General features: G+C 53.4%; 1 long non-coding RNA gene across 1 annotated transcript; it reads left to right on the plus strand.

The window, feature by feature from the left end:
* The first annotated feature begins 1,067 nt into the window (after positions 1 to 1,067).
* On the plus strand, positions 1,068 to 20,800 carry LOC119099744 (uncharacterized). The gene is made up of 3 exons (XR_005094410.1): positions 1,068 to 1,105; positions 8,467 to 8,632; positions 20,685 to 20,800. It is a non-coding gene; the product is annotated as an uncharacterized LOC119099744 (long non-coding RNA).
* Positions 20,801 to 23,917: the final 3,117 nt, after the last annotated feature.

Here is a 23,917-nt window from a genome sequence, read left to right on the forward strand (position 1 = left end):
ATATAACTTCAAAGAAGCATGCGTGAACATGAAGCAAGCCCTAACGCCACGGCCCCTCAATTGTTGATCAACGTTTTGACGCCACTTTTGTATAGCGTGGGAATAGATGGCGTCACATTTTCGAAGCAATACGTCTTGAATATTTCTTGTCAGGAAGCGATCGATTCTGAACTCTGGCTTCACTCGTTAAGAAGTCATGAAAAAAACACTGAATGGGTATGGAGTGGGTGATCGAGTCAACGAAGCCAGTGGAGGGGTACAAATTCATTCACATACGTTTCACCATACAGTGCAACCACCATAATCCGGCTGTCTCGGTTGAAACCTCGTACAAAATGGGCAATATACCGTTGCACAGAAGAAGCACATGATAAGTTCATGGACGATTCTGACATGCCAAAGGAACGGATATGTCATCCAATTCAAGTACACGTGGGAACGTTATCGCAGCTCCACGACCCATGGATGCCATTCCCGATTATCCGCACCAAGACACGGGTCACAGAGTCGGCGGCCATTTTTCAGTGGGGCATCATCAGAGACCATGCGATGCGCACGGGAGCAGCTGTCGCCTCCCACAGTCTGACGGCGTCCCCTGAGAACAAACACGGTCGGCGGGCGCGCCGCGCCACGCCACCTGGATGCAGGTCACGTCCGTTGACGGGACGTCTCTCGGCGGGTCGGATGGCGGCCCCGGCTATCCGCCGCCGTGCCGCCGCCAACCAATCAGCTCACCCACATCAAGTGGCCGCGGCACGGCGCATTCCAAGCCGGCCGCAGCGAGCCCTCCACTCCAGCGGCGCACCGCACGGCGCGCGCCAGCAACTGGTGGACACGCTGCGGGCACCGGGAGCATGCTCCGGGGCCCGGCCGACCGACGCTGCGTGTTCGAGTAACCCTGAGCCCGGCGCGTGCACTCGCCGCGCCGAGCACGTGACCGGAGCGGCGTTCGTGGCGCTGGCCGGGCCGCCGCGGCGTCGGCCGTCGGTGGCCGGGCGGCCTCGTCGGCGTCGACGTTAGACGCCGCTCGGACGGGGCCGGCGGCGGTTGTGTCTCGGACGCGGCCGGGTGAAGTCGCCGCCGCCTGGAGCCCAGCCGACCTCAGGTATGTCAGGCGCAGAGCTAGCGGCCGACGTCACGACGTTCTTGACGTCTGGCCGAACTGTGATACAGACAGGCGTCGTGTGTCGGTGTTGCGATTTTAGTATCCGTGACCGTGGCACATCTCCTGGCCCTATGTATGTCCCAGCAAGGTGTTCTAACTTTACTCTTCCGATGAATGCTTGGTTACAAGCTGTCATCGAAGTAATGAGTTTGTCTTTTTGTGCTCATGCACGTAATTTGGTGCCCCTCCGTCGTTTGATGCTACTACAGGGTAGAGAGGGAGAGGGGCGTCCCTCACACCCTCCCATCCGCATATATACGTGCCAATATTGGCGGTTTTTATTTTAAAAAAATGTGACGGTTAGATGAGTTGCCCTTCTAACGAGACGTATTGTCCTTGCCATTATTATGTAAGCTTCTGTTTGTAGACATTGGAAACGAAAAGGGCATGAACTACAGCGCATCATATTTTTGCACTTATTGAACTTACAATTTATTAATCTATTGGCGCTGCACATTCCAGACTGACTACGGAAATGTGCCGACCAAAAAATCAAGGAAATCTATCGAGAGCGGTCGATCATTGTCGTATGAAGTTTGTTTACAGCGATGCAGTTGTGACCGGGCTCTCTGCGCCGTGTAAACCGATTACGTAACTCGTTATTATGGCATGCTTCTTGTTCCGTTTGCATCGAACATGTACGCTTTCACGTGGGTATCGCGGTCGTAGGTTTCAGCTGATAGCTTATTGATTCATTGCTAGCTGCTTACGTCTTTAAGAGCCGATCGTAGGTACAGTTGCAGTTTTGCGCCTCAGTACAATTAGGGACAGAGGCATGCGCGCACATGCCCATGGTTTGTAAAACAGGCGGGTTGCATGATTTTTTTTTTTGTTGTCACAGATGTTTGAAAGCTGTACTCGTAATGGTCAGTCATGCATCGATAAAAGCAGTTGTCACGGCATGGCTCATAAGGCTGGTTACAACACTTACATTATTATGGTAAACTATAAGATGAAAGAAGATTCTCAGTGCGTGCTTTCAACGAGCTTGCAATGTGCGCCCGTTGAAGAGCTTCGGAATACCACTTCTCGAAAAGGCGAGGTACCCATAACAGGCGCCGAAAGACAAGCACAACACAGAACAGAATGGACACGGACGAACAAAAACAACAGTCGATGCGAGCCCGGTGGCCACACAGGCTGTGAATCTTGGTTGAATGGTGAGGTGCAGTAGAGTGTTACGTCGCTTTACAAGTGTGGGGAACCATTTAGGGACAACGGACAGCTTTTATGCATGCTTTCTTGGACGACGATGGGGATATCACCAACAAGGAGAAAACAATCAAAACAAACTTAAAACCGGGTATAAACCGGGCAAACCGGGCAACTGGGATTTTTTTCTTTTGAGCTCTAGATGGCTGAAAAAGGTTCATATCAGCGATTCGGTCGTCTCCACGGCGAATATCGTCTCAAATGATCTGCTTGCCCGATTAGGAACACGAACTTTTGCCAATAAAGCATGGTGGTGTGTGGTTGAACAAGTGGCCCACTGTTTTAAAGCAATTGCTATCACTAAGCATGAAGAATACTCTGATGCCTAGACAAATGCAGTTGATGCGTCCTATTTCGAAGTTTGAAGGTCTCCACGATCCCAAGGTTCTAAGCCATTTCCATCTGCAGGGGGTTACTAAAAGGATGAGGACTGCTGTTGAATAGAACATAGGTTTTCCGATTATCGAGAAGATAAAATGAAAACACCGAAGCGCAAACAGCGAAAGGCTGGCAGGCTAAAAGCTGGCGACGACAAATACCGAAAGATACAAATCGGTCGCGCGGTTGAAATAATGAATGCTGATGTTTATCATTTATTCTTGTGACTATTGTCTACCGATGAGATGCTATTAAATACAGCTCAAGAATTGAAAAGTAATACAAAGCGACTAGTGATAAGCTGATTGCAACAAGCATGATGCGCATGCTTGGTGGTACAGTAATGAACCAGGCCCACCCATGATACCATGTGCTGTGGATCATGAGATATCGTACCACAGTTATCTCGTCGGTAGATAAGCAATAAATAATGCATATCATTCCTGAGTTAGAAAGTTCATCCCTGGAGATATCAGACAAACTGATGTAACTTTACGTTTGTTTCACGTTTTGTTCAACCAGCACCGAGCCAGTTGTTGTATCGTCAATATTTTAAAGCGGCAATAACCTCCAAAAAGACTATGGACCTCTATTTCTTTTATCAGGCGTGCCCAACATATTTCAAAATTATGTCTACAATGTACTAATTCATTGCAGGTAACGTCTTCATTTCTGCTTCAGTCTTAGTTTGGTACAACACTATCTTGCTAAATTTCTCAAAATTGAGCACGTGGTTAGTCTCATAACCTCTGAAGGCAATGAACATGCAGGGAGACACGAAAATAACGCGGTGGGGTTTTGCTTGAACTAAAACATTTGACATCATTTATCAATACATATCATTGGATTATATTTTGCGATATGGCTTTCGACGAAACATGGAATGCCCCCCAAAAAGCAATTGGGTGGGAGCGTGAGAGACGCTCCGGCACTAGGAGAGGAAAATCCATGGACGTAAAACATGTAAAAAGGGAAGTTTTTGGTACAAGCTGCAACGCGCGCTGTCCCGGAGTCTCGGGCTGCTTACCTCGCATTATAACCACCTGCTAAGTTGGCGATGGCCAGCACTGGCGCCCGACGGCGAGCGTGGCCGGGACTGACCGCGGCGACCCCCCAGCCCATGGCTCGTGCGTGGCCTCGTCGAGGGACGGTGGATCGGTGCCATCGCTCCTTTCGGCCTCTGCTCGCGAATACTCCCGCTGCGGTCGAGCCCAGGCTCTTGCGACTGCGCGCCGGGTCCTCGGCTCCCCCAGCGGCAGCCGCCGAGTGCTTATGAACGCATGACCCTGCGATGCTGCACCGGAATTGATGACCATCCTGTTATTGGTGCAATGCGATGCCAAGTCGCATCGTTATCTGGGTGATAAGTATCTCTGGGGCAGTGCGGTTCAGGTTATTATCGTATGACCATCGGTAGCACGGGTAACGACTCTCGATGCAGATACTTTTCAGTAAATGTCCAAATGAAATCGGCACGACTGCCCCGCTCAAGGCGTCAGAAGGCTCAAGCCGTCGGCCCCGGCACGCCGGCACAGTAGCCCCCATTCACCGCTGCATACCGTCTCATGCGCCGACCTGTGCCCAGCGGCGCCCGCGGCGACCGAGGCGAGTCAGCCGAGGCTTACTGCTCACATGGCTATGGCTGATAAGTCTAAATTTGTTTCAACTGAATTCTTCCCCAACATGATGTTCTACCGGTTTGAGACTGGCGGCGGGTGGGAGGAATGAGGCCCTCCTGCCGCTGGCGCAAAGGACAGAGGGGTTGGTGGCAGATGATCGCCAGGAACAACCGTCGGGAACAGAGTTGGCCAAGCTGGAACTTCACTGGGACTTCTGCGATGGTGAAGCAGGAATGATAATTTTTGGGACAGCGAAAAAGAGTTCGAAACCCTGCGTACGTTGCTTATTCCTAATTTAATTTTCGTGAACAGAGAAGAATAAGCAGACTGCCAGGGTTATTCTATGATCAGCATTTATTTTGGTTTGTCTGTGCTTCATCACAGACCGGGTTGATCGAGTCAGGGCGGTTACAGGTGATGGTCTCAATTCATTTCAGCTGAATTGCTTATCCAGGACCACCAGTGACAGCTTCCGCCGCCAAGGCGGACCGGGGCAATAGGTGGGGTACAAATTATGTTTTTCAGCATGCCATAGTTACTTCGACGATTCTAGAGGGTCTGTTGTCACCTCTTCGGCTGCTCTGTTGTTGCCCCCCCCCCCCCCCCCCAAGGATACCAAGTGAAAGCAACTGACGTCTTGGTAAGATTCGTCAGCATAACAAGACAATTGTGTTAAAACTTCAAGCGCAGTGTTCTGCACAAGATGGTGTTCTAGAATTACGGTGCATTTGTACCAATACCTTTGAGGCACAACATCGCTGGTTTAGATGTCTGGTTACCAATCTACAGTGGCCGTGACCAGCTCAGGCCAGTGGCGTCATGTCTCCACTAGCAAACATGTCTTCTGTTTCAAGCCTTTGTTAGCCACGTACGCTGCGACGTTATGGGCTCAACTCACCGAACGTACAAGCAGCTGCGCTTGAGTTTCGAATATAATTGGACTTTTGCGGGCACAAATACAGCTACTAAACCCAACATACGTGACTAGCACACGTGGCCCTGCCTGTTCCAGAGAGCGCTTTGCCAAGTTATTGCTGAATGGTGTTTTTTCGTGGGTTGAAAAGCAGCCCAGTATTGCTCGGATATACACAACCTCGCATAAGCCCTGCACTGGCATCAGAGGCACTAGACGCCGTGTTTGATTTGGGCGTGATCGACATGATTGTTCTTCTCAGCAGCTGGTGCACCCACAAACTCAAATAAATAACTAACCAAGGAGATGCATTTTTACGTCACATGTAAATCAGAGATCACACTGCCTCATGAAGCCTGAAATAGCATGAATGACAACATGACCAGCCACCATTGCAAAACTGCGTTATAGAAACGTTAAACTTTGTCAATATCTCTCAAAGTACACGAGGAGGTCTTCAGCGCCCCAAATCGTCTAACTGTGATCATGACAAATTAGTTAGGTGATAGCAAAACTTGCTAGGTGTGGCCATTGCTTTCAGAGCAAGGGTATGACTTTCGCAATCGATTAGAAACTTTTATTATCATTACGTAATCCTCTTGAATTAGAAACGCTTGCGCATGAAAAAGATCGTTAGTCGAAGGAGAAAAAGAAGAAGAAAAAAAAAACAAAACCGCGAGCTCGTATGACATTTCTTGTGAATGCAGTATCAAGACTGGGGTCGTAAGGGATGCAACCCTCGGTGATTGTGTCTGACACACGTTCACCTCATAACCAATGTGCCATAGTCCACGAGATGGTTGCAAGAAATAACGTCAAGATCAGTATGAAATCAACCATCATAAGCACATAGCTCGTTATATGAAATGCAGGTCACCGTTAACTATGTTTAGGATCAGCTTATAGTTCTTGGTAAATCAAACGATGTGGGAATCCAAGCTCGAGAAAATATAACCTATTTCGGTATCGAGGTAATCGCCCACTGTGAATCCTTACATCCCCAGCTTGCGGCTATTCACTTTTTGCAATGCATGATTCTGAATAAAAAAACTGACCTACATGCCGCTTGAAATCTCTCATTAGATTCAGATAATTTTGAAAGAAATTTCCTCGAAAACACGGCCGATGAAGCTCACGACCTTTTACCTATCTTGAAGCAAAGGCTTCTGCCAGCCTCCCACAGCCCAGCATCCTATGAACACAGACGGCAGAATATGAAACGCACAGAGGCCTGGGGTACCCTTCTTTTAATGATCGAAAATCCACTTTTTCTTTCCACAGTAAGAGGGAAACATTTGAATCCAAAACTACCCCATTTTTTCCCCAAGAAGAAGAAAAATATTCTAAAATTACTTCCTAAGCATGCCTCCACTTACAATGCCCACAAGCTCTGTCAAATTTACACAACCAACAAATTGAAAAGCACAGAGCAGCCACGACGGCCTAATGATCTATCTATCATCAGTTTCCAAAGCATAGCAACATGCGAGCTGAAATAGTTGATTAAAGCCCCAGGGACGCCTCAAAATGGAGCAGATTCGCTTCCACATCTGGAAAGCTTTAGTAAATTAATCCATCTACACTTAAACCTGATATATCAAAGATTTTGGATATTTGGCACCAATTTACCAGGCAGCGTGCTTCTCTCCAAGCACCTAAAAAAAATATAAACTCTAAAACCTCTTCAAAACTGGCCCAATGACACATCTGCCTTGCTTTGTCTCAACGTGACGTCATCGAAACCTGCCAGGGTTTGCAAGGCCCGAATATCGAACGATCGCTCCCTTGACAGCGGCCGCTGGCACCGCCCGGCCGCGGGTGACGCGAGGCTTACCCAAGCGGTCACGACCGCGCATCGCCACCTGATCATGAACCGCCCGTCAGACAAAGTCGACACTTTCATCCCAGAACGAGCCCCTTCAACGTCACGGCTGACAGTGCTCGGTGACGTCACAGGGCCCGGCGAAATGAGGTTCGGAATGTTTGAATAGTGCTACAAGGCGCTGATGTCTCGTTTGCCACGGTCATTTGCTGGGATATGTTCCATCGCATGCATGCGATGGTGATCTTAATGTGTTTGGAGGGTCCTGCTGGATTGGATCATATCTGAGGGAACAGTTGTGTTCTCAGGGGCATTTTGATTCTTGTCATGCACCGCCATAGGCCTGACGACAAATTGGCTCAAATGTTGGAGTGCCCAGAACTCCACCCTGCAAATAGCTCCATAATTCATACGTCTATAAACGAACCCAGTTTTCGTTGTGGTTAATATCCTTTTGGCTATGGCAGCCTTTGATATATCTCTGGTGTACTATAAACATTTCAGATCAAGCGGCTAAGATTCCATAGGCACTCGTTTGCGATGCATATTGTTTTATTGCACCATTATAGGGACAATGCCGGGTGCTGCCGCGCATTAAGCGTGGTGGAAAGGTTAAATTTGGTTTGAATATTCCGCCCATTTGTGTGACAAATTTGCGGACGCTGGAACCCCTACCGCATCTTGCCTTAAGACGTCGTGAAAACGGCACTCTTTTGTAGGCCACCGTTGTTTGCTATCGTGCATCTACGAATGATTATCTTTTTGCCTAGAATTTATGCAAATGTTTCGGAAGGCAGAGACATTGGGGTCCGCCACTGTAGAGCATGCCTTGTTGAAAAGACCCCAACATCACCACCGTAGTGGAGCGACGCCGACAGCAGGGACTATGTTCACCCCGGTAGTTTTCCCAAACAGCACCGCAGATTCTGCGACAGTGCTATGCAGTGTGACGGCAGACCTGCGGCGGGCCCGAGTGTGTCGAGCTCTCTGAGCGACTACCAGTGCCTGTCAACGTCGGGTCACATCAAGACTGTTTATGATACGCCCGCCCGCACGTCCGACGCTCTGCAGTCAGCTGTCCGGTCCGCTGTCCGCTGAACCGCGAGGGCGGCTTGATTCGATGTTGCCGATTATGGACAGCAACCATTTGCAGTTTACTCCACATCGGTTCCCGAACCGTCAGCTGCTGTTCTACAGGCCCGCAATGCGGAGATGCATTGCGGAGCAGCATGTTTCAGGGGCCGGCAGGTTTGCCGTCGCTGCGGTGGCCGCTGCGGGTCCGACCCGAGAGCCGAGCTTCTTGCGCCGTCCCCTCGCCGTGCGACCTGTGCCGTTCACCTGCCGCTCGTCTCGGCAGGAGATGTGCCAGAGGGGCGCGCCGCGCTGCGAGCGGGAGAGCGTCTGATCCGAGGCTGACGCCGGCAGGAAGCGGTGCCACAACGCAGCATGACGGCCGACGGCGACACGGCCGGCCCAGGCCGCCCGCTCCCTGGTCCTCCTCGTGCTGCTGTTCTCCTGTACAGGTGAGCGCCGTGCCACCGGCCGCCAAGCATCACCAAGCCACCGATCAGTTAGCTTCTGACTTACCGGACTGGCGTGCCTGGTGAATACTCGAAGAGAATCAGAAAGTGCTTCCTTGTCATGGGAAATGTGTGCAACGGTTATCACATTCCGACTTTGAACAACGGTGAAATGCATGCGCTTCTTGCAGCCCTGGTTTTACATGACAATATGTAATTTGAGCTTCTGGCGTGAGCTTCATCGCTGTTTTGTGCCTGGATATTCGTAATTGGTTCTATGTTCGGTTTTTTGATATCATGCCCATGATGACTCTCATTATTAATTTATGTAAGTCATCAACGCATTATGTACTCAAGCGTGATATTCTCTCGTAAGTGATCTTTCGGATGCATACATCCCAGCTTTTCTGTCCTGAGCTTTTCTGTCTCAGTCCCGGAGTCACATTTCTAAATCTCCTTGACTGTGAGTTTCCTTGTCTGGGACATTTCCTGTGACTGATTACAATGCTACTATGTATAGAAAAATTCCCAAAACTAATACCAATGGCTGCATTACCAATATTCTGAGACCAGAGAAAGCCCCAGCTGAGCATTAGCTGCTGTACGCAGTTCTTCCTAGGAGCCGGCGCTTAAGTCTACCGGATGGTCACTAAACGAATTGTGTCCAACCACCTGAAGGGCACAGGATCCAGCTATTAACTCTGTCAATAAATCTGTATTTGATTCCATTACGAACCACCCAGCCCCCAAGTCCCGTGCCTCTTTTAGCGCAGCTCCTCGCCGCAGGTGGGCAGAGACCAGATTAGTGCCCAGGTGGCTCGGTTCCGTCGCAGGCATCCCTCGACGCCGCCGCAGACGGGCTGCCTGCCAAAGTCGTGGGACGGTTTGGTCGGCCGTGGAGGTCTGGATGGTCGATAGCGCATCGGAATTCCTGGCTGCCCTCTGTCCGGAATCCGGCGTCACTCAGGACAGACACACGCTCCGGGCACTGGACGCACGCTCCGGGCATCGGATACACGATCCGGGCATCGGACATACGCTCCGGACACCAGACATGCGCTCTGGACACCAAACACAAGCTCTGGACACCAAACATACGCTCCGGACACCAGGCACACACTCTGGCATCAGGCAAGCAAAGCAGAGCTGCTCGGGTGCTGCTCCTGAGGTCACACTTGACCTTCACGTATCTTCCAGATGTGGGAATAGGTAGGCAGGTGTAGCATTTGCACGGAAGGAGTACGACTGCATTTGGCAAATTTGGGCTTCCAGTTCCTTTGAGCATCGGCTTTGCAATGTATGCCCATTTTGAAACCAGACCTGTTTTTTTCCTGGTCATGCTTAAGAGAAACCCATGAACATGCTCGTAATGTCAGCACTGCCCATCAGCTTGTGGCCAATAAACTGACGTGGGCCACATACGGGCTCTGGTACTTTGTAATCTGGAGGGCACAGGTCTTTTTGACCGAACTACAACGTGTTTATCGTCTCCCGCCACCGTCACATCAGCTCACAGTATCACGAGTTTTTGGCTCGACCCAGTCAGCCGTCGTCGGCCAGGATATCACATATTTTCAAGCACGCCCTCTGGTGCCGAAAGTACCGAGGGTCCATCGTCTAGACCATCAGCGCGGTCGAATGTGCAGTCGGCCCCCTCACATCGCATTACGCCATTATTGACGTGGCGATGGGGTTAGGTGGGTGAGTCGCCAGCGCCAATGACGCAGCGCTTCGGCGAACTCCGCGAGCCTTCCAGCAACAGGCCGTAGGTACCCGTCACACCACGACTTAATGCGGCGACCAGCTGATACCTTATCAATCGCAGCCTACTCTCTCTCTCTCTCTCTCTCTCTCTCTCTCTCTCTCTCTCTCTCTCTCTCTTCTCTCTCTCTCTCTCTCTTCTCCTCTCTCTCTCTCTCTCTCTCTCTCTCTCTCTCTCTCTCTCTCTCTCTCTCTCTCTCTCTCTCTCTCTCTCTCTCTCTCTCTCTCTCTCTCTCTCTCTCTCTCTCTTCTCTCTCTCTCTCTCTCTCTCTCCTCTCTCTCTCTCGCTCTCTCTCTCTCTCTCTCTCTCTCTCTCTCTCTCTCTCTCTCTCTCTCTCCTCTCCTCTCTCTTCTTCTCTCTCTCTCTCTCTCTCTCTCTCCTCTCTCTCCTCTCTCTTCTCTCTCTCTCTCTCTCTCTTCTATATATATATAATATATATATATATATATATATATATATATATACCATATAACCTCCATCTACGAGCTTGAAGGAGATCATAGATCTAGATCAATACATTCCTTATGAACATTGGACTCAGGTGCGTCGACAATGTATCATCGCCAAGGAAATGGATCGGCACTCATCCTTAGCTATCAGCTACCTCGTCATTGAGCAAAGATCTTGACTTTCACCCGATAGGCCCCAATATCAGACAGAGCATCCCCTCCTCCGCGACACCATACTCTTTGTCATCACGCCTCTCACCCAACACATGTGGGGTGCTCCAGTTACACCCAGGCGTCTTGCTGTTGTCCAAGACTTTTGGTTTTAGTCTAGGCTCCTAATGGAGCCGGTTTCGGCATTCCAGTGAGGCTTCCGTCCCAGGTCTCCAGTGCAGCGGTCTTCCCTCCGTCCCAGGTCCTCGGTGTTGCAGCCTTTCGTCCCAGGTGTCCAGCGCAGCAGTCTCGATGTCCTTCCCTCTCCGTGTCGTTCGGCCCGCGACCGGGGCCGCAGTCCGGGGTTCCATGACCTCAGGCGCCGCCGGCTGTCCAGCTGTTGACATCCGCGGCAATCATGCTGGCCAGCCATTTTCGGTGACCGTAATAATGTGTTTGCTTGGTCACTGAGCTCGGCACCAGCTGCCCCTGCGTGTCCCCGCCTACCAAAACAGGTGGTCATGCCCGATAAGTGGTTGGCTTTGATTCCTCATGCCGCTTTATCATCTAGGACTTTTGAATATTTTATGAACAAGGCACATAAATCCTTTATTGTCCTTTGTTTTATTTTGTGAACATTCTTTCCCTTCTGCAATCGCATTCATATTTATTTCTCTCTGCTTCTCCTTGCAACTTGACCACGCCCTGTTCGTCAGCTCCATCTTCCTCTGCCACATTAAAGAAGCACCTGCGTGTCCGTCAGCTCTCCCGTATTTATCCCCATTCTTCCCTGTCTATGTTGATCTGCACGGCTAACCTTTTTCTCTGCCGACAACCCACTCCCATTACTCGCCGCACGCCCCACCCTTCGATCGCCGGCAAGTCCGGGTGAGCCCGGCCGCCGCCCCCGTATCGGCACTCCTATGTCGAGATTTCCCGCGCTGATCGCAACGGGTGGAGGAGCCGGAGCTCCCACCAAGCCTCCACTGGCTCTGTATGCCGGCCTGGGTATGACAGACGAGACACTGCGGGCCAAGTTAGCCGGCGCGGAGCTTCCGGTCCGTGGGCGGTGACAGGCGAGGGGAGGGGGTGGGGTGGGTGGGTGGGAGGGGCGGGGAGGCGACCCGGACAGACGAGCAGTCGTCGTCGCGCTCGCACCGCGTCATCACTCCGTGGACCGCATCACGCCGCTCGCCTTGTAGTGAATAAAACATAAACTCCGCAAGCGCCGCTCCCGCGCGGGGGACGGCGCCGGATAAGCACGAGCGTGGCGGGTCTTAGAAACACTCTGCCTGAGGTGAACCCACATTGCAATTCATATGCGAGGCGTCCGTTTACGTGCGGTGCAGCTCAAAGGAGAAAGTGCGCGCTGCTATTTCTCCTGAGTGGAAGTATGGCTGGGCTGCCTGATATGCCCCGCCGCTAGCCCCCTCACCCGATGTCTATCAGCGTAGCGATGTCAGCGTCCCGCCGTCGTCGGACTCGGCATTACGACATCATTAGCGTCCATATCAGTCTGACCTCAGTGGGCGGGGCTCGCCCTCCAGCGGACGTTGACCGCGGGGATCGCCCCCGACGCTCCTCAGCCGGCCCGCGCGACACGCCGTCAGAGGAGCGTCCGACACCCGTCCGGCAGTGTCACTGACACCGTTCGGTCGTCAGTTCAGCCGACAGCAGCCAGCACCCGTCCGGCAGTGTCACTGACACCGTTCGGTCGTCATTTGAGCGGGCAGCAGCCGGCGGGCCCGCAGTCTCCCGATCGATCCGCCAGCGCGGCGCGCATCGCCAGCCCGAACGCCTCTCGGGCAGCGAGGCGGTGGATACGACCGCTCGCAGAGGGCGAAGTTGGGTGCGACCGCTCGGAGAAGGGTGACTTGGACGGCACCGCTTGGAGATGGGTGTTTTGGACACCACCGCTTGACTTGGATACGACCGGTCGGCGATGGGCGACTTGGATACGACCACCCGCAGCTGAGTGGCATACATCGGGGGACGGATACGACCACTTCGGGCGGTGTGTCTCGCACCAGAACTCAGCCATTCACAGATGGTCTTGAACAAACTGCACAGGGGCGGTGCGGACGCGACAGTTCAGGGGCGCGGGGGGGGGGACTGTCCATGACTGCTTCCGCTCAACAGAAGAGGTGACATGGACACGGCCGTCTATGGTCAGTTGACCCGACCGCAGCCCCCCAGTGGGGGACGACCCGGATGACACCACCTAGTGGGATGTGTCCGAGGAATAACCGGCGGATGGCCCTGACCCTATGCTAGGACTCGGAGCGGCCCATCTGTTGGGCGGCGCATCCGAGCCCTCCCGCGAGGCTCATTGTTCCCGGGTTGTGCCGGTGATCCGGTGGGGACCAGGAGCGCCCGCCTCTGGACGGAGGCGCCGAACAGACAACCCAGTGACGTCGGCGCCCTTGTTCTGATGATGCAGCACTGGCGTCACGCGCGTTGCAACGGAACATTGATGTTTGACATCTTGTATTGGCTTGATAGCAGGAGTGGCAATTATCCGTGAATATCTTTCGACGCCGACAATGAGGTGCAATTCTTTGCTGCAGCAATGGTCTCGCGGTCATCAGCATCATTCATGTTGATGGTACGCCATACATGAACAAAGACCTGCGTTCAGAGTTGATAGAGCTGTACTGCTGCTGTCATGCCTGTCATTCAGACGTAACTCAAAGTCATTGAGGGCCGTCTGCACGCCCTCTGTCAGCCGCTCGGTATGTCGCCTGAACCGGCAGCGTGAGCCGACTGCAATGGTCAAGTACCATTCAGCGTTGATAACCTCGGGTGAATATATCCAGCTTCTCTTTAGCACAAAGGCCCCATAATGACTGGATTGTGCTCTGAAGCACAACTAAGAGCTCGCCGGAGGGGCCCCATTAACCGGAAGTGCCTCATCCGAGCACCCACCTCCACAGCTACACGGATGCCGCGCGCGTCCGTGATTGTGAGGACAACAAAGGACTCATGTCTGTGAAATGCCCATCCACGCTGCAGTGCGCCGACCAGCCAACAACACACAAACGGTCCGCACCTCGTGGACCAGCTCGCCTCGCGGCCACGAGCCATTTTCCATGTCCGCGCCGCTGCAAGCCCGCTGCACGCGACCGTAGCTCCGGCCCCTGTGCGGCGCGGCACGTCCGGCCGTATGCATACGGCCATCGGTCTGGGCCGGCGGCCGCGGCGCTGGCAGCGGCGATGAATCGACACCCACATCGACGCCGGTAATGGCCGGCCGGCGCTGGCTGACCCCGTGAGATTCCGGACCCCGCGCGCGTCGGGAGGCCAGGAGGCGGCAAACAGCTGGCAGTGCGGAGCTGGACGGACCCCACCCGCGTCGCCGGGTGATGGAGCTGTACTGACCCTGCATGTCACCGGGTGGAGCCGGACGGGCCGCCTCTGTACCGCCGGGTGGGGCCACACAGGCTCCTCTGTATCACCGGGTGGAGCCGCGCGGAATCCTCTGTATCACCGGGTGGAGCCGGACGGACTCCCCTGTATCACCGGGTGGAGCCACACAGGCTCTTCTGTATCACCGGGTGGAGCCGCGCGGAATCCTCTGTATCACCGGGTGGAGCCATACGGGCTCCTCTGTATCACCGGGTAGAGCCGGACGGGCGCCTCTGTACCGCCGGGTGGGGCCACACAGGCTCCTCTGTATCGCCGGGTGGAGCCAGACGGGCGCCTCTGCAGCGCCGGGTGGAACCGGACGGGCTCCACTGTATCGCCGGGTAGAGCCGGATGGGCGCCTCTGTACCGCTGGATGGAGCCGGATGGACTCCTCTGAATCACCGGGTGGAGCCGCACGGAATCCTCTGTATCACCGGGTGGAGCCGGACGGACTCCTCTGTATCACCGGGTGGAGCCGTACGGACTCCTCTGTATCACGGGTGGAGCCACACAGGCTCCTCTGTATCACCGGGTGGAGCCCGCGCGGAATCCTCTGTATCACCGGGTGGAGCCATACGGGCTCCTCCGTATCACCGGGTGGAGCCGGACGGGCTCCGCTGTATCGCCGGGTAGAGCCGGATGGGCGCCTCTGTACCGCTGGATGGAGCCGGACGGACTCCTCTGTATCACCGGGTGAGCCGCACGGAATCCTCTGTATCACCGGGTGGAGCCGGACGGACTCCTCTGTATCACCGGGTAGAGCCGTACGGACTCTCTGTATCACCGGGTGGATCCACACAGGCTCCTCTGTATCGCCGGGTGGAGCCGCGCGGAATCCTCTGTATCACCGGGTGGAGCCGCGCGGAATCCTCTGTATCACCGGGTGGAGCAGGACGGACTCCTCTGTATCACCGGGGTGGAGCCGCGCGGAATCCTCTGTATCACAGGGTGGAGCCATACGGGCTCCTCTGTATCACCGGGTGGAGCCACACAGGCTCCTCTGTATCACCGGGTGGAGCCGTACGGGCCCCTCTGTATCACCGGGTGGAGCCGTACGGGCTCCTTTCTCTCAGGACTGACGGGTCCCTTCTGTCCGGCGTTGACCGGCGAGCGCCGTTCTCCGCGGGCGACAGTCGCGCCGCGGCCGGCCGAGGTACCGTGGCAGCCGCCCCGGGGGGGGCGGCCGGCCGCCTACAGAGGCTCCATCGGCGCAGCGGCAGGCTCTTGAGAGCGTGACGCACCGATCATGTCAGGCGGCTGGGAGTGCGGATATGCCACACGAGCCGCAAGCTAAAGCTATTCGTGGGCTAAAGCACGGCTTTGGCGCGATTGCCGATATTATGGTATGGGGAGGCTGACGCCAGGAGTCTGGTCCCGTCATTCGTTACAAAATGCCTTTTTGATTTGGTTGGCGAATATTGAATAACGCTTCGGCGCTAATTGAGCGCATCACACAAGCGATTTGCTACGGGTTTCCCCGCCCGGAAACGGCCTCTGTTGGATGGAGTCTGAACCCGCGCTTAAGTGGTTGAACTCAGTCGTGAAATGGCTGCGGATTTGTTATCCGTGATTTGTCATGGGCCTCCGCCTCCGCCGGATGGATCCTGATGACGGGCGTGCCGATGCTGGATCCGGTCCCACGGACTGAAAACAGTCCGCCGTAGAGAACTGCACGAGCTGAGCAAGATCATTGATCCACCTATGGAATAGGTAGCAGGATGGGATGGGTATGCATTATGGAAGCAACACAGGTATGGGTACGGGTAAAAAACATGAAATTTCAGATGATGAATAGGTGGATATCTGGGATAAGAGCTCAAGCTATGCAGCACTTGCTGTGTGAGCCCGGACCCCTACCATGCGACCATGAAGTTCTGGGTCAAGGACAGAGTTTGATGACGGAAGTTTCCCGTGCTACAATGCTCGTCACGGTCCGTTCTGCCCTCTGACGTCACCTGACGTTGGCCGCAACCACTGCCACGGGCCGAAGGTCATTATCTGTCAAGGGTAAGAAAGATACCTAATGAATTACGACACAATGCCACTGCTTGTGCTTTTTCAGTCATAATTAGTTTGATTCAAGTTGCTTCTAACTTACCAGCGCCATCGGTGGTGCACCAGCAATTAGTTTGTGTCTGAACTTACTTTAAACGTTCTCGAAATTTCAGTCTAAAGTGATGGAAAACGCGGGCGGATGGGCAATGGGTGGAAACATGTCATTAGAAAAAGTAGCGAGTGGGTCTGGACACAGCTCCACGGGTGGCGTCCCACCCGTCACGGCCTCTAGTCCTCATCGACCGCCGCGGGCAGGGCGGGGACGGGCAGGGGGAGGGGGCGTGCGAACGAAATGAGAGGGCCTCCCCGGCCGACTGGGACGTCTCTGCCGTTTGGCATCGGAGGCGACGACGACGTGGCGTGCCGAGGGCCGCGGCGCCGGGCCAGTTTGCCCGGTCGATCGGGCTGACTGATTGCCGCAGCCCCGATGGCGCCATCGGTGTTGTGGCCGGCGCGTCACGGCGGCACGGGTCAGCGGCCGCCCGGCCAGCGCCGCCACACCGCGACGCTGGTGAGGCCGGCTCGCGGGCCACCGCCCACACCGCGACGCTGGCGAGGCCGGCTCGCGGACCGCCACACCGCGACGCTGGCGAGGCCGCTCGCGGACCGCCACACCGCGACGCTGGTGAGGCCGGCTCGCGGACCGCCACACCGCGACGCTAGTGAGGCCGGCTCGCGGACCGCACACCGCGACGCTGGTGAGGCGGCTCCGGGGCCGCCACATCGTGAGAGACCCTGGTTACCGGTGATGTCGATCTGACGCAACAGTAGCTGTTTCGGTACCTTGAAATAAAGCAGTACAGCCAACGCATCGTTGGAATGCATACGGAATTAGTCTGGGCAATGTACCAGCTCACCAGCCGTGCCACATTACAATATAGCATTATGGAGATGAGTATCGCGCTTTTTGTGGACTTTCGACAATCGTACCGGCACAACGTCGAATGCTATGCGCCATTAAATGAGGTGTGTGGACTTGGTCAGAGCATCGTGAGTTAGCTTATTCCTTTGAACGGTGGCAAACAGAAAACACCGCTGTGAGTAGTGGTCTTGTTGCGTAACTTCACTTCACGGTATGCTGATGGCTTTGAAATTACTGCGCCTTTCATTTGCATCTGAATGAGAGTCGGAAGTGTTGGTTTATTCCTCAGAAGGAATGATCTTGCTGCAGTGGAATAAACTGACAACTAATTTAGGTAAATGGCTGACGAGGACTAAAGACACTTTGTCGGACAAATCGTAGTTATTCCAGCGCTGCTATGCTGCGGACTGGCGAGCACAGCTGGTACCCCCGGCACGGCATTGGGCACCGCCGCTTACTGTCAAACTCTTAGTAGGGCCACTGGCCTTCCTTAGGCCTCCGCGTCACGCCAGCTTCCGTCATGGCTGGATGGCTCATGCTTGACAATGCTGAAACTGCAGCTTGCAGTCCAGCATGCTGCAGTCCTGCTCAGTCGTTGCCAGTCTGCAGCGACTGAATAGGCGACCGCCATGACAAGGCGGATCAGAACAGCGTGGAACACAATGCTGCAAACGTTATTTGGGTGGAAAAAGCGTTGTGAGACATTTCAATTCAGCTTCGTTCGCCCGCCCCGATCACAAGATATTGCCTACAGCTTTGGCGTGGTCGGTGTGTGCTTCTCAGTCTTGATGCTTTTTATCAGTGTAGCACACGAACTGGTGCTCGTTGCGGAACTACATTTTTCAAGTAGCCCCATTGATTGAGTCACTCGCTGTCACAAACAGCTAACAAAAGACAGTTTTATAAAGAATTTTATTTATTTTTTTCCTGTATACAACAGTATATTTCTGCATCGTGCTGGAATTACAACAGGTGTATGCTAAGCGATGCACTCGCTCACACTGGTGTGAGCCAACCAGCTAGAGACCTTTACGGATATGGCTTCCTTTACCCAATCCACCCGCTATCCATGGGACGTGTCCGTATGTGGCTAACCATGTGTCCGCATGCGCTAACCATGTGTCCGTGTGTGGCTAACCATGTGTCCGTATGTGGCTAACCATGGGCCTGGGGGTGCCCACGCGCCATCCACTCATAATCAGCTGTTTTGCATCCATTACCCACTCGTTGTTGATCTAAATGATGGTGATTTTTAGGAAAGGCTACATTCATACTTTCTCTTTTACGTTGATAGTTATAGAAGTAGAGTGCGTGGAGCTCATCACGCCTAAAAACAACCCAAGCAATAAAACTGTCGGTATTTCTTGAAGCATCGACCGCAACAATCATAAGCGTCTTACCGATACCCGTACCCATACCCGTGGTTTTCCAAAGTCTATACACAGGTCAACCCGTCACCCACTCTATACGGGTACCCATAGATTTTCCCAACCGGCGCAGTCCTCTACTACCAGCAGATGCCGTGTAAATAGGAGCCTCAGCAGCCCGGTCACTGACGGGCCCATTATCGAGCTCGGCATCGGTCGACGGGCGTCTGGCTGGCGCCCACACCGCCGCGGCCGTCAGCATAGCACAGCGGAATCCAATGTCCGGTGATGACGTCAACCGTCCGGAGGCGCTCCCGGTGCAGGGGCGGCGGCGGCGGCGGCGGCGGGCCCGCCCTCCATTCAGTCCGGCCGGCCGACCGGTTAACCGCGCCGTCTCGCGCGGCCCGTCGCTGGGCCGCGTTGATGGAGCCTGGCGCGGCGGCCTCTTCCACGCCGGATTACGCGGTCAGAATGGGAGGAGAGAAGTCGCCGGATTACGGCCGTCAGAAAGAGAGGAGTGCGGTTGGCCGGCGGCGCTCTTTGATCGGCACCAGGCGCGCCGCCCGGTGGAGCGACGTGGCGGCCTTGTGCGGACCGGCGGCACGCTTTGCGCTGCCACCACCACATTGGCCAGGTGTAAAACATTGCTCCGGTCTCAATTTTGCCAGCCTTTCAGGCAGATGACGGTTAATCATCAGGGCAAAAAGTAGTCCAAGGGCCAGTCAAATGTCACCGCTGCGATTATCAAAATGTCGTCGAAAATCCGGGGCGGAACCAGGAAACGTCTTTTGAGGCGTGCTGTCTGCCTTTGAAAGAGGTGGGGTCGCTCTGCCGTGATTAATTTCGTTATTGATCCTCGACCTCGTCAAATGGGACATCCCGGTTTTCCGCCCCCATGACTGTGGATCTGAGCCGTATGCCACTTCGTCATTTTCCTTAAAGCTTTAACTGCCAATAAACTGATACCCAACTGCTTGGATGTCCAAAGCTGCCAGGCCATCCATTCAATTTAGTACGGCGGCGTCTGTCCCTCGCTCATTCGATTGTCTCAGGCTTTGCTGCTTCGTTAGTTAGGTGCTCGGGACTTAGTTCCTGGTACTCTGGTCAGACGCTGGCATATGCAGCGAAAGCGCATTTCGTCCCGCCTAAATCACCGCACAACATTTTTTGTTCCCCGTAGTTGGGTACAGCTTTAAATGGTGATTATTGCGATTCAATTCGCGCATGGATATCAGCATGTCGTCTGTTACGTTATGTCATAATTATGACATATGATGGGTTTGGCAGTCGTTGCAGGTTTACTGACACCATCATATCTGTGTTCGAAGTACCGCTTGAACCATTAATCCATTACTTGAAATAAATGATCCAAATCTAATTTTGTTCTTGGCCGTTTCAGGCCATCTCCACTTAACAATTAATGGCAAAAGAATGCAAGGCTCAAGAAATATTGTATAATGGCTTTCGCTAATGGAACCAGCCATGAATAAAACATCAAGGGCAATTTCTACGGGTCTGACATATGAAGCTTTACATTAGCTCCGCCGTAAAGTTTCGATTTAAGTCAGATTCTTGCTGCAAACATGTAGATGCAGCGCAAATCGATGCAATCATCTTGTTTCTCAGAGGGGCTGAAATTAACTCAGAGTAGATGTTAATCGTATGCGACATTCAACAAACGATGCTCTCATTTCAAATAAGTATCCAACCAAAACTTCAATTTTGGCATCAAATGTTTAGAGCAGCCTTAAAGCACTTAGTGGCAGAACCCCAAAGGCCCCAGAGGCATACATGCGGTTGGGACGCGCGGACAAAAACTGCGTTCATTCGAATTAAGGGCGTGGTCATAGAGCCCCTCAACTTGATGGAACAGCCGCTCCAACTAGTTCACGGATACATCATATCTGCCCACTTAAATAGAGCCGCCAATAAAACGGCATCACGCGCGGCCGCGCCCACACCTCTTCCAAGTCGCTGCCTTACCAGCCTGGTGTCGCCTTTGCAGAGGGCTGGGGCCCCAAGCCGAACGAGACGTACACAGAGGTGGTGCCGTCGCTGGTGCCGGCGCGGACGCCGCGGCCGCCCATCGCGGCCGACGGCGACGAACAGCTACGTGTTCCCCGACACGGACGGCAACTGCCCGCGCGACGAGGACGCAGCCAAGTTCCAGGGTAAGTAGGGACCGAGGTGCTCGGTCAGTCCGGCCGAGCCAGGCCTCAAGGCCAGGTCAAGACTGAAGACCAAATCAGGTCAGTTCCAAAGTTCAAGCTAGGCTTCCAGGTCAGGGCAGATCCCGAGGCTGAACCAGGTCCCAAAGCTAGGTCAGATCCCTAAGATAAGTTCAGGTCTCAACACCAGCTGAGGTCCCAATGGCCAAGTCAGGTCTCAAGGCCAAATAGGTCAAGTTCCAAGATCAAGTCAGGTTTAAAGGTTAGGTCAGGCCTCAATATCAGGTCAGGTCTCAGGTCACGACAGGTCTCAAGGTCAGGTCAGTTGGCGAGGAGCTGGAGATTCGGAAAGCCGGGCGAAGTCGCTCCGGGTCCGCTCGGCAACCGCGCCAGGTATGTACAAAGGCCAAGTGAGACGGCCGAGCCGGGTCTCAGGGTCAGGTCAGGCAATCATGTCAGTTGCCAGGGCCTGCACGCTCGCCTGGCCCCAGTCTCAGGGCCAGGTTAGTCCGTCGGCGGGTGGGCGAAGCCACTTCGCTGCGCCGGGTCTTGGGGTCAGAACTGGTAAGCTTTCTTGGACCTGAAAACCAATCAGCTGCGTTCGTTACCAAGGGCAGCCAGTTCCTCCTGGGCCTCAAGGGGCAAAACAAATGGCGGGGTCATGATGCCAATGTCAAAGGGCCGCGTCAGGCCCTCGTGCCATTTCCAGTTGTCAAGGCAGTTTATCAGCCTCAGCAGGTCGCCAAACCAGGATTGTCTGGTCAGTCCGCTTAAACTGGTGAGTCTGGCCTGGTCTGATTTGTTGGATGATGCCGCACACTACGCTCATTTGTAAGAGATCCTGCCAATCTTATGGACAAAGGAACACCGCTAAACAAAATGCAACCGGATAGGCCCAATGTATGATAAGCACCATGATCTGCTTCCGACGATATCACAAGAGGCAGTGGAGCACTTTCTTCAAAAGCCTGTCCAATTTAGCGTAAATGGCGGTTGTGCTGACATGACATGAAAAAACACTAAGGAGACGAGAGGAGATTTTTGGAAGAGTAAGGAAAGTGAAGGAGCTTTTCACTGTTCAGCGTCCCAACTCATTTTGCCAATTTGCCGTCCTGCGCCAAAACTGTCTGCTCTCCTTCCTCATTCCGCGTTTAGCTAGCATTTGATGATGCTTGCCACAATTTCAAGGCATTATCACGAACCGAAAGCTTGGTTAAGCTGTCGAAACGTGAAGCAGCTGGGCAACGGATTTCTTACAAATCTACTCACACCGGTGCCAGATCTGGTCACAAAGTTGAACCGCCGACTCTAGGCTACGAAGACTTATGATTTGCAGGAAGCGGTTAAATTTGTGATATCACTATATGATATTGTCCCGGAGTAGTGACAACAATGAAATCAGCGCTTGTTCAAACAGCCAATTCAACTCCCATGACACAACATTTCAAGTTTCTTAACATTTTAAGTTTTTATGCCCATTTCAAAAGAAGACACAGCTTAAGTTTCCATGCACAGTCCATGAAGTTCAACCAGGTTTTCTCGAGCGCTTGTGAAAAGCATGCAAAAAGCTTAAAAGGGGGCGAGTACCCCGTTCTGTCTCTCGTAAACACGCCACGCTGACTCATATGACTACGAACCACGCATATAGGATACCCTAGAGAGGCAGCCTTGTGGGTACGCGGCGAGTGAGCCGTTAACAGAGGTTGAGAGCCAATCAGCTGTCATCACGTAAGGAGATGTAAAAAACAAAGCGAATGGGGCAGGCGCCCTTTGACAGCACATAGCAGGGATCGACCAAATTGTTGGAAAGTCTGGCTTCCATGCGAATTCAGTGAGCGGAGGTCTACTGCCGTCCACTTATGCAGTACTCACCCACTTATTCACAAAAAGAGTTGCCTGCAGATTGTCGGCTGTGACTACGATCCTCCCTGACGCCTACAGCAGACATCGTTGATTTTTAAAACATAATGGTTTGGGCAATTCTGGCCAAAGGATTTCGAAAAACTCAACTGATTAAGATGGATATAAGTCGCAATGTGCAGGACTGAGATTCCAATGTCAACTTCGCCTCCCAATTTTTACGCTGTAGGTCTCGGCGCCTCATATTTTACATCAGTTTCGGAAAAGGTGACATTGGCAGTTTGCTGCCGATTACTGACATCTCTAACGGATCGGGAACTTTGAGACCTGTCATGAGCTGTAGTGAGTGTATTCCCCTACATCTTGCAGGCTGGATCACGCCTTCGTCTGTTCTTCTGCCTGCTCATCTGTGGCATTAGTCTTTAAAAAACGCCCTAAAACGTGCGGATTCCGTGGTGTGTGCAGGAGAGTCAGCACGACAGCGCGCACACATAGCCACACTTGTACCGGGCGCCTATTTCTCTCTCGTCAGACCTGTTATTTTCGTGTCGCTGTGGCGCCAAGTCGCTGATATCTGACTTCGTTCCGACTAGTTACTTCTCAGCCTTCCCCCTGAAACTGGAAAACTTAAACGTCCTCTGCGTTCATTGCACGGGGAAGTGGATTTGTAGCGGTGTTACGTTGTTGCCGCGAAATCTGCATGACTGATTCGGCTGGACATAATCCCTACCGACCGAAAAGATGCATCTTGAAAGCAAGCCTTCGGAGAACGACTGCGGCGGATGATCTCACAAGTGTCTGCCGGGCGCGGTGTTGACCAGGACAGCAATATAGTCGAGCGGGCGTGGCCGCCGCGCCTCAGTGTGGCCCTCTGCTGCGCCAGAGTGTCAGTCACGCCGTCACTCTTGCCACAGGGCCGCGTGTGCATGAAGAAGTGTGAGACCGACGCCAACTGCCTCAGCGCCAACCGCAAGTGCGTCTGCGACGGCGTCTGCGGAATGTCCTGCGTGAAACAGGGTGGGTTCACAGCTGCTGGCCGCGTGTCTAAGGCGTGTTTAAAGCATGTTTGATTCTTATTTAGCATTGATTAAACTTCCTTTGTCTGAAGGCACTGATCTAAGGCACCGGTGCGTTGTTTCCTTAGAAGCCGACCATATGTGGCGCCGCCCTCGCGCTCTGATCGGCCTCAATCCTTTTTGGTTAGTGAATT

The sequence above is a fragment of the Pollicipes pollicipes genome, unplaced genomic scaffold (assembly GCF_011947565.3).
Source record: "Pollicipes pollicipes isolate AB1234 unplaced genomic scaffold, Ppol_2.1 Scaffold_4881;HRSCAF=5763_pilon_pilon_pilon, whole genome shotgun sequence".
In the NCBI taxonomy this organism is placed as follows: domain Eukaryota; kingdom Metazoa; phylum Arthropoda; class Thecostraca; order Pollicipedomorpha; family Pollicipedidae; genus Pollicipes; species Pollicipes pollicipes.